Below are 14798 nucleotides of genomic sequence, written 5' to 3'. Positions count from 1 at the left end.
AAGATTGGTTTGGACTAGCATATTTTTAAGATTTAACGGCCTTCTAAAGATGACCCTAGGTGGTTTTGAAAAATATATCTTTAGTTTCCGATGATGACTGTAGAATATGGAATGCAGTTTTAAATTATAGGGTTTATTTTGTTAAGTCCGGGGTAGAATTTGGTAGTAAATTTAGGTTCATCTTTGGGAAAAGATTTGTTGTAATTGAAATTTTTTGACCTATTAATTTGATTTTTTACAAGTTTGTCGGGATAATTTAAATTTTTGAATGTGTTTGTTAATTTGTTAATATAATTTGTGAAATCAGACTCTTTGCTACATAAATTCTTTGCTCGAATGGCTAAACTTTTTGGAATACCTTTTTTTACATGTGTAGGATGGCAACTAGTATAATTTAAGTAATTCATAGTGTTGGTATCTTTAACGTGAATTTTTGTTTTAAGAAAGCCTTCTTCTAAAAACACATCAACATCACATCTAGGAAGGTAATGATTGTGTGGGAATATTTCCAAGTGAAATTTAATGTTGAAAATTTGTTTAGGGAATATAGAAAATCTTGAAGGAGATCTTCACCATGTTGCCATATCAAGAAAATATCATCTATGTTAAACGATACCAGATCAGAGGTAGTTTATTTTGGGTATTTAAGAAATTAATATATATATATATATATATATATATATATATATATATATATATAATTACTTCATTATTAATGTAGTGAATTTCAATAATATAGAAACTACTGTAATAAAAACTAAAAATGCCTTTTTAAATAGGCGAAGTTAGGGTTGTAAAGGCCTCTTCAGAAACCAACCTCAAATTAGTATTGTTAATATAGTAATATAATAACATCCCACTGCTTAGAAGCGTAGCATGATTGAAATGCTTTCCCAAACATATAGTACAGGATGTAATTATTACATATATGTATACGTCATAACAGTTTTTATTACATGATTTTTGGCCCTATCTTCCTTAGTCTTCTGACTGTAGGTATGAGATTTCAAGATAATTTTTGTCAGTGACGGTTTAAGATACTGATAACTTGTTTTGTAGAATAGATAAATAGTCTAACTAGTCAAAATTCGAAGGATAAAGTACTAAGTAATATCCTTGACATTGAAAAAGACGCGGCCAATACACAATTTAAAAGCTTTGTAAAATCAAACAAGTATTTTTTTAAAGAAACTATTTACATAAAACATTACTGAAGATATAATAGATTTTTGTACTTATGAGATAGCAAAACAACCTCTATGAATTAAAGTCTAATATGTATTCTTAAATGCAATTTTAATAGTAAATTAATAAAAAATAAAGAATTCCTTAAAAATAACCTGATAAGAATCGCTTATGCCTCATTTCAAAATTTACTACCAGCTTGTGAGCAAAATGATATATCATAAAATATAAGGATAACAAGTAACTGCACTCATATTAATTTTTGCGAGGTTTATTTTTATTACGTAATGAAAATATAGATCAATATCTGATCTACAATCTCATAATATTATTTGCCCATACTTGATCATACTTATATACTTCGTTTACATATTTCGGCCGGCATATTCATTTTATACAACTGCTAAAAGATACAGCATATGAATGAAAATCTCTGTATACCTGTATAAATACTCCGTACACATAACCCGATGCTGAAGGTAAGGAAGAAATGAGATTTCATCAGTATTATTTATATCTCTCAATGCAAACCCGTTGATATTTTCTCGTCTTCTCAAGCGATAGACTGTCACATTTCAATATTCCTTACTGAAGTATTCTTCTTAGAGCTCTTTGGTATTGGATTTAATTTAAACGCTACAAAATAACATTAGATCTAGAGAAAACTCACATCATAGAACACGTGTACCTTTAGGTTCTATTTCATTGTAATTAGAACAACAATGTGGTAACAGAGGTATATTGAATCTAAAAACAACTCAAGACCGTCCTATAAACCACATCAGAATAAAAAATGTAATACTGTACACACTTACGTCATACAAGTAAAATAAGCAGAATTTGCTATATTAAGTTATTGTGACAGAAATCTAAAATTAAGTTTTAAAACCTTGTGAAGAAATAAATTTGTTAAATACATTTTCATTTCCAACAATAATGCTTTCTTTACTTTTAAATTTAATTATCTATTACAGTATTTATTAAGGCTAGGAGAAAGGTAGTTATACAATTTGATACCAAAATTTGAGAAGTTCCTCCTTATGTGGAAACCTAAATCTAGCAGGCAGCTATGGCAGATGCTACGCTGCAGTCCTCCTTCTGGCAGAACAAACGCTTGCTCAAGTTCATTATTTTATAGGACCCTTTTGATCATGCGGTACGTAAGAAGTCTAAAACGGTTTCCACGTGCAGCAACTTGACAGAATAAGGTAAGGAGATACTCGATGAAATTGTTTGAAAAAAATGTATAGTATAGCAGAAATTCTTTTTTTCCTAATTCAATTTATATTACCCCGCTAGATATTGTTGCTGTAAGCAGGATAGCAGTATTAATTAAAGCAGAAACCTTGGACTTGTATGAGCTGAAGCTAAATTTGCTAAATCAGCAGTAGATTTCTGCAGTGAAACTGAAGTAAAGACACTCAAGACTTAATATGATTATAGTTTATACTATGTTAAAGAATCATGTTTGTTCATTAGTGACACTTTTATAATATTTCAAAATTATGTAAAAGTTTAATTATATTATAAATACCCATAATAGTTCTACACGTTCTACATAATCTATATCATTGTGGAGAAACACTACATATCGGAATTCACATGTGCTGCCTTTAATGATAAATTTATATTGTTACATTTACCGTGTTTGGATAAATTAACACTTTAAAACCTTGAACCCCAAAAACAAACTTCCTTACAACAGATCGCATCATAAAAATATGATCTTGCGCAATCGCCTATACATCCACTATATACATAAAATAGAATTTCCAATTAAATTAAAATATAATAACCAAAATGTCGCTTACATATTCTGTTTTGTAAAAATCATTGAATTAAACAATTTCAAGTGAAAACTTCCTTCTTAAAATCTGTAATTGATCATTTGTTTAAACGATATTTGACAACTTGATTTTAGAATATAACAGGTTGTATTTTATTTTTATCATCAAACCAGTTTTTACTTGTGAAAGATTACGCTAAGTTACAAGAAAAATATTTCTTAAACAAAAATGTCCTTATTGAGTGTTTAATTGAGTAACTTTATGGAATGTAGAATTAAAATTTATAGAAATTAATTTGATGCTTTAATTAATCTGTTCAACATATACCTTTTCCGGCTGAAGTATGTAACAGGTAAGATCTATGGATAGCACTTTGAAACTTGTAAAACTATAAGTAATTGGCAACCAGTAATGTTAGTATTATTATTATTATCATTAGTAAGTTACCCTTTGATTTCGTGTATGAAGTAAAATTGTCAAATCATAAGTTAGAACATTAAAAATACCTTATGCTACTTGATTTTTATTAACCTGATATTCAATATAATTTACAGAATTAATCAAAAGGAAATGAAGACTGAGAAATATCTGTAATGTTTCCAGAATCATATATCTAATATACAACAAACAAATATTTTGAGACTTAGGATTGAAATAAAACTTTTTTTAAAGTTCATTAAAGTGATAAATTTTATTTAATACGATTTAATTTCATTTGAATGGATGATTAAATTATATACTTACGATATTTTCTTTATACAATAAATGAACGTATAAAATGTATTTAAGTTTTTGAATAAAAGCGAGTATAAATGAAAACTATCCAGTATCCATAATAATAGGATTACTGTAAGTGACTTGTTATTGTTATTTATTGCCGAATATTCTAAATTTATATTTGTAACTAGATTAATATGAAAAATTATTAGTTACAGTTGGTAACATATTTATTTTTAGGTTTAAAATACAGGCATGTAAAATTTTTCTATAAATCTTTTAATATTAATATATATATGGATATATGAAAGGTAAGAATCCCTACAAAATGTTCCAGATCAAACTTAGCACTTCAAACTAACGTGGATTTGAGTTTCCAAACTCGGTTGTAACTCAAGTGTCAACTCTGACACAAATTGGACCTACAACTCGTACATTGGAAACTCGTACCGACTACCGGCAAACTCAACGGAACTTACCTTAACGCTGCATCTATCACAGATTCTCTCTTTAGTATTGTATCATACAATCCTCTTTTTTATATGGGGTGCCAAAACAAATTAGAAACTGTTTGGGTTATATTTAAATATATGAAGACAATTCAAAGTTTCCATAAATCAATAATTTATTTTATTTCGGATAGAATCTATATTTATTTTCAGTTAAAAGAAAAAAAAACTTTAGAATCGTCATTACAATTTTGCTTGTTTGTTCATTGAATTTTTTATTTAGGTTTTCAACTATTCAAATTTCACCTATTCAACCTTCTTCAATTGTATCTGCGAAAATTTTTTGTTATGTAACAGAGCGTATTTTATCAGCCATAAATATCATATATTAACAAAAATTAAAACTTGCTAGATGATACATTTATATTTTGTTCATTAGGTTAGGTTTTTAATAGTGTTCCAATTATTAAAGTTAGGGTGTTCTAAGGAGGATACTACAAAACAAGATTACACTGATTTATACCTTATCATTGTCTTTCAACACTGAATTTCCACTCTATTATTTATTCTTAAATCTCTATGGAACACAATTTTATGTTAATAAAATTATTGTACGTCCATGCAGGAGTGAGTAAAAAACCTTATTCACTTACGTCTGTAAAACCATGCAACAAATAAAAACAGCAAATTTAATATTGTTGCAAAAATATAGGGGTTGCTGCCAATTTTCTTCTTGTATATAAGGCACTACCCTAAGAATATGCTAAATACATGTTTAATTATATGTAAGGCTTTACTTTGTACAGCAATATATTCCATATTATCATATTGATATATAGTTTTGAGCTGCGTTTCAAATTACAGTTTGGCAAATAAATATTTTAAAAGCAATACATTTTTTTAGAAATTGTAGACAAAAAAATAAGTTATAATCTGTTAATTATCTCACGTAGAATCCTTGCTCCCTTAAGTTCGTGTTTAATGCAAAAGTCACAAACGAAACATCAAAGTTAAATACGCCATTTACAGCTTAGCAGTTTACATTACAGCTAAATAAATATTTGCATCCCTTGGTTTGAGGTTCTGACAAATGTTATATGATTACAAAGAATTTGTTAATTCTCTGTTTTTCTGTTTGCAAACATTTTTAACTATTATCAGAAATGTAACCAATTAAGGCTCGACGTTCATATATTTAAATATTTGTGTTGCGATAGTAGACATAGAACTTCACACAAAATTCAACCTTTAGATCGTTTACCAGAAGCTGGTGGGAGAGGATTCGCTGACCACTCAGCGAATAAGTGCTGTAAGATTTCTATTAGAATGAAAAACAATAAAATGAATGAATTTACTATATATTTGTGGAAACAGTGCTTCACGTTTTGCTCTTTACGCCTCAGGCAGGGGTCTGCTGCTCAGCAGGGGTCGAGTGGACTATAGTGTAACGGTCTCCTTTCTCTGGAGGCAATAGGTTGTCGGTAAAACAAAGCTGTTGCCAGAAGTTGAAGGCTGTTTTTAATGTACTATTAGTAACCCTCCAAAACTTATATTGTAATAAAGTCATGCATTAAATTAGAATTTGTAATGCTAAAATAAAAAAAATTTCATACTTTCTTACATAAACAAATTGTATGCAACTCATTCATTTTAGTATTGTTAAAACTATATTGGAGGCGATATTTGATTCTCTATAATGTATAGAACTTATCTAAAACTTTATCATTTATTTTTAAAAGACAGTTAGAATATAAAAATAAATCTTTACCCTATTCTCATTTCATAGAAAACTCGCATGGATTCTTGACATTCATAAAGGTGCTCATTCAAAGTAGTTTTACTTTTTATTACCTGTCCATAACTTAAACTGAAATATTAATGAAATTAACCAGACATATTAATTTTATTGAAATAGAAGTCATCTTCAAAAAGGAAATAGGGGGGAGCTAAGTTGACAAAGATGATTATACGAGGAGCTTGAGTTTGTAACTGCTCTTGATGATTTTGTTGGATGAGGGGGAGAAAAATGACAGAATTGATTACACGAGATAATTGTGTCTGTAACTGCTCTTGTTTGGTTTGTTTGAGAAAGTTGACAGAGATGATTGTACGAGGAACTGAAGTTTGTAACTGCTCTTGTTGGTTTTGTGTGTGTGGGGGAGAAAGATGACAACAGACCGATGAAGACAGGTACACTCTGTGTACTTTGCACGTGACGTCTAGTGTACGTTAATATTGCCTTACAAAATCTGTACAGATCCAAAGAAAATCTTTTCTCAAATCAAGTTCGTAATCCATTATCAAAACGGATTAAATTTGTTTTGATTCATGAATATTAGCGTAGATTCCTGACAACTGTGACTTTATATCTGTGAATTATATCTTTCTTATTATATGTTGTGAACACAAATCCGTATGATATTGATCAAATAGTAAAATTTGTATATGGTAAATTTTAATTAATAAATTCTTTATATCATATAATTATAACGTTTCCCAAGAATTAGAACTCAGTGAACAAAGGAACATGAAATGATTGTAAATTTATTTTATTTTATTTATTTTGAAGAATAAATATTAAACATAAATATTAGGATATCATAAATTTAAAATCGATTATCTTTCGATGTATTTAAGTTTTTTTATAATCTGTACATTCACAGAAACGTTTTAAATGGGTTTATTAATGAGCTTTCACTTTACGGCCCAAATTATAATAAAACAAATATATATATATATATATATATATATATATATATATATATATATATATATATATATATATATATATATATATTAATCCACAATGTAAAAACCAAACACAACGAGAACGATTTCTTAACTCTCGCAATAAACGTTTAAATTTATTTCTGGCATTTCGAAATTCAAAAATACGTCATACATAAGCTCTTAACATTCTCAAAAAACCACTCGTACACTTTCAAACCAACCAAAACATTACAGAAAGCATTTCAGAAGTAGTTATATTTAGTAGTTATTCATCTTGTTGTAACAACTACTAACGTACGATAAGAAGTAAAGACATGACTTAAATAACATAACGTTTCTAAATAAAAGTTTGAAATAATTTTATTTAATGAGCACAGCCTTTATTAAAACAGAGTTAGTACAGTTTTATGTAACTCTAGTTAAGAATTCATTGTACCAAAATGACTATCATTATATGAAGCAAATCATCTTATTATAATCAATTGAGAAAATTTTGCTAAGAAAATAAGTAATCGACAACAACTTTAATTCCTTTATGAGATCGAAATTGTAGGGCATAGAAAGGATTAAATATATAACAAGATTTTATTTCTTATAAACTTCTTAAAATGACCACCAAACAAATCAATATTAGGTTTATCATTGTCAGATAATTATACAAATAGAAAGTCTTCATTTAAAGGGTTTGTACTGTATATTTTTTTAGCTAACACTTATTTACTATTATTTCCGTGACTATCGATCGGTTTTAAGTGAATCGATTTCAGCAAAATATGAACTGAGGAAGTATTGTCCTTAGATGTCAGAGAACTAATGATATATCATCAACACACACACACACACACACACACACACACACACACACACATATATATAAAATTTCGTATTTTTGTTTTTTCGATACATTACTATTTCTACCCTTATGAAATCTACCGTAGCTGACTATCAACTTGTTTCACAGGGGAAATTTACACACACACACACACACACACACAAACATATATATGCATCAAAATCAACAATGTTCTAATACAATGGAGTTGGAATTCTTAAACATAAACACAGTGGTAATATTTAGAGTTTTTTTCAGGGAAGTATATAAAACCAAGAACTGAATGAAATAAAAGTCTGCAATAATCTGAAGTGATTGCAGGTATTTTCCACTTTATAGGAGTAATGGTATAAATTCTAGATGATGGATACATTGGGTATTTGCGGCCAGAATCTCCTGAGGCGGTAGCCTATATTATGGCAATACCTCTCGCACTATATCATAACATGAATGATCATATTACACAGTACTTTTTCATTCACTTCTGTTAAAAGAACTATTCTAAAATTAGCATTACATTGTATCAGTAATCGTGATGTTTAAAATAATTATTAGAAGATTTTAGCTGTTTCCGAGGATTATACATATTGTTATCCGAGGATCATATTTTATGAATGTTATGTATCAGTTCACAGCTGACTGACGTCGAAAAGTAACGAGCTGGCGCCAATACATAACAAACGCGGATATTTGATTCTGACAGCCACCTGACATATTGCATACGGTTTGATCTCTCAAGCCATATTAGTTCCTAAAGTATTTCAGAATTTTAGCTGCAGTTTCAGTTTTCACATTGAAACATTTTTGTCCATTAAGTTATGTTTCCTTTTAGTATCCAAACAATAACAGTTTCGGTGAACCATGGAGATTACTATAGCACAATAGTCTGCTGATATCAAATTATTTCCACCAGTTTACAAAGTTGAATTTCATCTACGCTATTAATATTTAATGTATTGAAATCTTACATGATGGTACCCAGTTGTACACACTAACAAAAGCTTACAAAAGTAATTTTCTTTTCATAAAAGTGAAGGAGATTCTCCTTTGAACTTATAGACTGCCCACATTGGCCACAGGTCCGTGCGAAGTTCTTATCAAACCGAATAACGTTAGAGTCGATACAGTACATGGTCAAAGGTTTCATTTGAAGTATTACGGGAGCAGACTGATTTAAATCTTTGCTATCTGCCACTCAGATCCAAACTCTAACTTTAGACCGTTTGGCCATCTAGACTATTTTTAAGGTGATAAAACTATTATTGGGCCTGGAAAATATTTTATTTATTTTAAATTCATAGCCCTTCATGACACTTCCACTGAGTACAGGAAATATTATCATATTTATTTGATAAATTCAATTGGATTTAATGGGGGAAATGTAGAAAACTGTCTAGGTAGGTCAACATAAAATGGATAAAACATTTGAAACAGTCACGGTGCGTACATGGATTATAGCTTCATGAAGTGATACGTTTATTCATTTATGGTTTAGTAAAATTATTATTTACAATTATGTATTGTTTAGTAAAACTTTTAATACCTTTTCTTATTGGAATACATTTTTATAAAAATAAAACAACCAAATTGCCTAAGTTGAATGTAAAGTTCATCCTCTTAAAGGATGTACCTGTATATGTGCAAGAAATATTCGTGTCTATTCTATCAATATTGTGAAAGTTTAGACATCAAAGTTGATCTCTTTTTTATATTATGTAAATAAAAGGCCAAATTTGAACTAAGTCAAATAGCTGATACATTGTTATCAAGACAAATTTAAAATATAAAAATGCAATATAGCACAAAACTAATTGAAACAGTAATTATGGCCACTTAATAATGGACTATTACTCCTAGCCTCGTGATATATTTAGCGAGAATGGTTACAATTCAATTTACAAAAGTGCTCGACACCCAGATAGCGATAAATTAATTAAACGTTTTTCATTCCCTTAGTGTGGAGATAGTGATAGTTGGAGTTAGTTATTTCTAAAGCAAAGTTTCTCTGGTCATACAATTTGTCACTCCAATTCACATTGGACATATTTTATTATTCTTTCTTGCCGTTATCAGTATGCTTCAAAATGATATACGAGGACTAACTTTGTATGTGATTCGAGTACACACATCACTGCATTGGATTAATATGAAATGTACTATATTAATTTTAGAGGATTTTAAAATTTAACGAAAGAAATAGTTTTCACCTAATTATAATACAAAATTATGCACAATAGGTAAAATATTTATGAAATTATCTTCATAAATTTTATTGTAATTTATGAATTTTTTTCAATTGTAATGGTTGGGTTTTGCATATAATTGATTTTAAATGATTTAAATTCTGTACATAGAGAAGGATCAAACTGAAGATAAATAATAAATTCGTTTTAAATGTAATAATATTTTTTCATTCAGTTTCTGAGAATCTTTTAATTACTTTTGAAGCTACTGTTTATTCACTTTTGTATTTCCAGGAACCTCATTTGGCCATGTCTTGCCACGGTAAATCTGCTCTAAATAAGTGATTTATTATTGGAATTAAGTAATTTTGTGACATTATATTTGTCGTAAAATTTTCTTAAAATGGTATTCTTGACAAGATTTGCTGAAGGTTCTATATATTTAAAGTTAAACAGTTTCAAAGGCCGCCATTTTGAAAATAAAAATATTTGATATTATATTACTTTAATAAAAAGCATATACAGATAGATAGATGAAAAATTTAGCATCGGAGACCCATGTACATGTTATGAAATGTGATTATCTTGACTTGATCTTCAAGGAAAAATACATGTTTACTAATACACGTCGTCTATGTTTTTCATAGCTAGAAACGTTTAAATGACTATATTAACGATAGTACAGAATTACTTGTTACGAAAAATGTAATGTTGATATTCGACTCGTAGGTGTTTTCATACGTCATTTGTGTTTACTTAATGAAGTAAAAAATTGCTACAAGAAGCAATCAGATTGATTTCGTGGAAATTGTATTAACACATGTAGCATAAATCTGGCATTACTTCAAATTCAAGGAATTAAACTAGCAGCATAATTAGAAATTTCTTTTTAATATATTAATCAATTAAATAGTAAGTTCATTATTATGACTCTTCTTCCCATTCTAGGCAAAATCAAATATATTAATAAAACAATATTATTGTACTACTCAAAACACTAGTACTGTTCGTGTGGAAATTTGGGATTACACAAACCATACCTGGAATCACACCGGATTCCTTAACAGCCTAATTAAAAAGCTAACGAAGAAAAAATTTAATTTGAATAATTTTATTATGAGCTGGAATATAAAATTATCGATACTAGTTATTTGCTTCATTTGTGGTATTAATAACAGATGATTCCAGAATAATCAGTACATACAATTGTATTACCATACTATTACAGTGTATATCAACACATACGTGTCAATGTTTGTACAGGATGAGTGATTGTGGTTGGGCGGGTTTATTCAAAGCTCAGCGACTAGACGTTAATTAACAGCTATTGCTATGTTAATTAAGTACACACTGGATATTCCAGCTAGCTATACGTGTTAGGCAAACATCTACTGCAAACGAAGGAAAACCTTTCCTTTGGCATTTATTAATTACGTGGGTATTTCAATAATCTTAACTTGTTTACATAGCCTACCTATATCTATTGGTGTACATAATCAAAACAAGAATAATACTTACTGTTAATTATAGGTATTAGGACATTTTCACGTTTGTATCAACAAGAATCACTCAAGAATAATTTTTATACTATAAAAAGCTATTTCTATTGTTAGATACTATAGTGTATTAAATATTTAATATTAATACCAGCTTGCATTATTTTGTTATTTCCAAAATAATCTATATTTCATATTTATAGATATAAAATTTACCAAACAATAATCTTTTAAAATTTACCTTACATACATGATAATATAAAACCCGATTCTGAAGAAAGGAAAAACAACTAATTTTATATCATAATTTAACAAAAGCCTGATAGCAAAATTAATACTCATATTAATAATATTTATACATTTTATGATAACGCGCAGCAAGTATAAAAGTTTATATATTAATTAAGGATTGGTAATATATACTTTACCAACAAAGAATATATTATAATTCATTACATTTTATCATGAGCTTATGTTTAATTATTTTTATTTGTTTATAGTTTGAGATGAGATTTTAATTTTATTGTTGTAATGGTATGATTGCCCCAAAAAAGGTATCAGGAAATAAAAACCTATGCAATGGTATAAGTATTTCTTTATACAATTCTGCATTTTTGTACATACAACCTACATTTTACACCAAGGTTCTACATTCAATATATGGTTGTAATATAACAATAATTATTTATTCAAACATTAGATTCTATAGAATGCATATTACAGTTAAAATTTTCAAATTAATCAGAGTAAGGGATTCTAAAAACGTGACAAATGTATGGTATCGGGTCAAAACAGTACATTTACTTCAGTTGCACATTAAATGTTGTAAACACAGGATCTATTGTTAAATAGTTCAATGATTTAAAGTGCCTACCGTATTTTTGTAAAATTTGAATTTAAAATAAATAATTATCAAAATATTAAATGAATATTATCAATATGCACACTAAACTATAGTTATTTTAATAAAAGACATTTGTGAATAATTATAATAAACTTATATTTGTAAATGTAGTTTTAATAAATTTCCTCTTGCTTATAAAAAAAGCCCTAATGATGACAATGTTTCCGATAACACCTAAGGGATCTCTTCCCAAAATCGATACGTTTAAAAAAAAATCCAAAAAAACTATATATTCTAACAAATGATTACTTGACAAAGTCCACTATACTATGTAGTGTTGTGTAAGGTTTGTATATAGAGGAATATTATTGCAATAAATCTATTTCTAAAAAAATGATTATTCAGGGGTGGTTGACTGTTTTCTGGTACCTGGTTTATACTTTTTAATCCTAATCCTAATTCATCGTTACGTTTGTATTTTTAATCACTCCATATTTAAAACTAGTGAAAATTACATCTAACTTATATATTCCTGGTACAAGTGTTATCAGGAAAATAAACTAATGTTACGGAGTATCCAGAATTACCGATATTGTCACATAAACCATTAAAATTATGATTATGATTTTCATGTATACATTTTCACTTTTTAATTACGTAAGCAACATTATCCGATCTCAGTGGAATTTGTATTTCGACTAATTTGTATTTCGACTAATTTGGCGTTTCTTCCATTCAATTACGGTATATTTTATCTAAATACAAATTATAACTTGAATAGAAACACAATTAAAACATGAAATAAAAAAAAATAAGTTGAGTCTACCCTTGAAGTGTTGAATTGTTAGTATTTGCATTCTACCCACGTTTAAATCGTCTGTCAAAACATTGTCTTCAGAACATTTCTTTTGCTGCATGTTACAGTGCAGTTGCTCTCTGCATTGAGAAAGAGTATAAAAAATCAAAGCGATTGACTCTAGAAAAAGTTGCTGTTATGAGCGGAATAATTGTTTAAATAGCTGACATATAAAGTTTTCAAAAATCCGAACTAAAGGTTTTAAAGTTTGATAAATTAAAAAAACTTTGTTCCAAAGTCTCAAAAATCAATTTGCATATGGAGGTGCTATCCTGGTTCCCATTGCGTTTCCTGTCACTTGTACGTAATTTTTGTTGATCAATTTAAAATTATTTATTGTAAGAAAAAAAAAGTCACTAGGGCAGATAAAACAGAATAGAAGGTTTTGCATTACTAGGTCTAAAATTAAAAAAAAGTTCTAAAGTTACTATTCCTTCGTCATGAGGAATATTTCTGTACAGATATTCCACGTCAACTGACGGGAAAATTAGTTCATCTTCCAAGAGCTAGTGTATTTCAGAAAATCTGCCAATGAAGTGGTTGGTGTCCTTCGTAGTTGGGCTTTTGACAATAATTTGTATTATCGCCAAGTTGTCTTTCAGACCCTACCGCATATTCGGTATAAGATATATTGAATAAGAGTGGAGTTGCTTTTGTCTGAATGTAAAATGATTATGTTTTTGTTTTGTTTTAAGAAACTGATAGCTTTTCTTATATATTTATTTCAATGACATTGAATCATCACTGCAACACGGAATTCTTGTGCAGTACGTCTATGAAAATAGTTTCTGTCTTAGAGGATGCCTGAAACAAAGTTTGTAGTTAAGGGATTTTGTTGACCTTAATATTGTGTCTAACATTTAAACAGCCTAAATATTTATAAAAACCAAATGTACCCTGAACTATTCATTGCGCTTTGTAGAAATTTTAATCCATCCTGCCGTTACGGTGGTAGAAACATGAGAGTTTAAAGACTACAAAATAACAATAAAAAAGTAAACAGTACGTCTATGGAAAAAAGTGCAGAATACTGTGGGAAAAAATCTTGAACAAGAGACACATAAATACAAGAAATTAGATTATGTTCTGAACATTGTGCAAAAAGTAAGGGGTACGCTAGTTACAATAAAGTTACGCTGTATAATTTAGCTCATTATTAATTTTTTGAAGCTTAATAATTTTAAACTCACATAATTTTTAAGAAACCAATTAAGATAGTTGCTATGTTTATAGGAAATAAATAGAATAAATTACGTTTGCTCATGTTAGGCGTGTTAAATAAAATTGAAAGTATGTAATCTAATAGAGGAATGACGACTTTTTCCCAAAAGAATACATAGAATAATAATTATCACATGCTGATCCTCTTGAACAGGTGTAGAGATTTTCTAAAACAAATAATCATTACATATAGAAGTTTACATACTAGAAAGATGTTAAATTATATTGTGCTTCAGTGATATATTAAATTTAGGCGTTACTCAATTTTACAATCCAATGTTTCATGTAGTAAGATTACAAAATGTATATTTAGCGTTTACCTTGTTAAAGACATTAAGAACTTAAAAAAGTAACTATATTAACACAACATAAATTTTTAATGTCAGTTAGACGGCTGTTTATGAATTCAATTATGAGCTGAGTTAGCATAAACAATTTTGAAAGATAATTATCATTCTGTTCTGCACACTGTCTGTCATCATAGTATGAAGATTAGTT

The sequence above is a fragment of the Homalodisca vitripennis genome, chromosome 8 (genome assembly GCF_021130785.1).
Source record: "Homalodisca vitripennis isolate AUS2020 chromosome 8, UT_GWSS_2.1, whole genome shotgun sequence".
Taxonomy (NCBI): Eukaryota; Metazoa; Arthropoda; class Insecta; order Hemiptera; family Cicadellidae; genus Homalodisca; species Homalodisca vitripennis.
The sequence above is the reverse complement of the archived record's forward strand: the minus strand, read 5'-3'. Positions refer to the sequence as shown.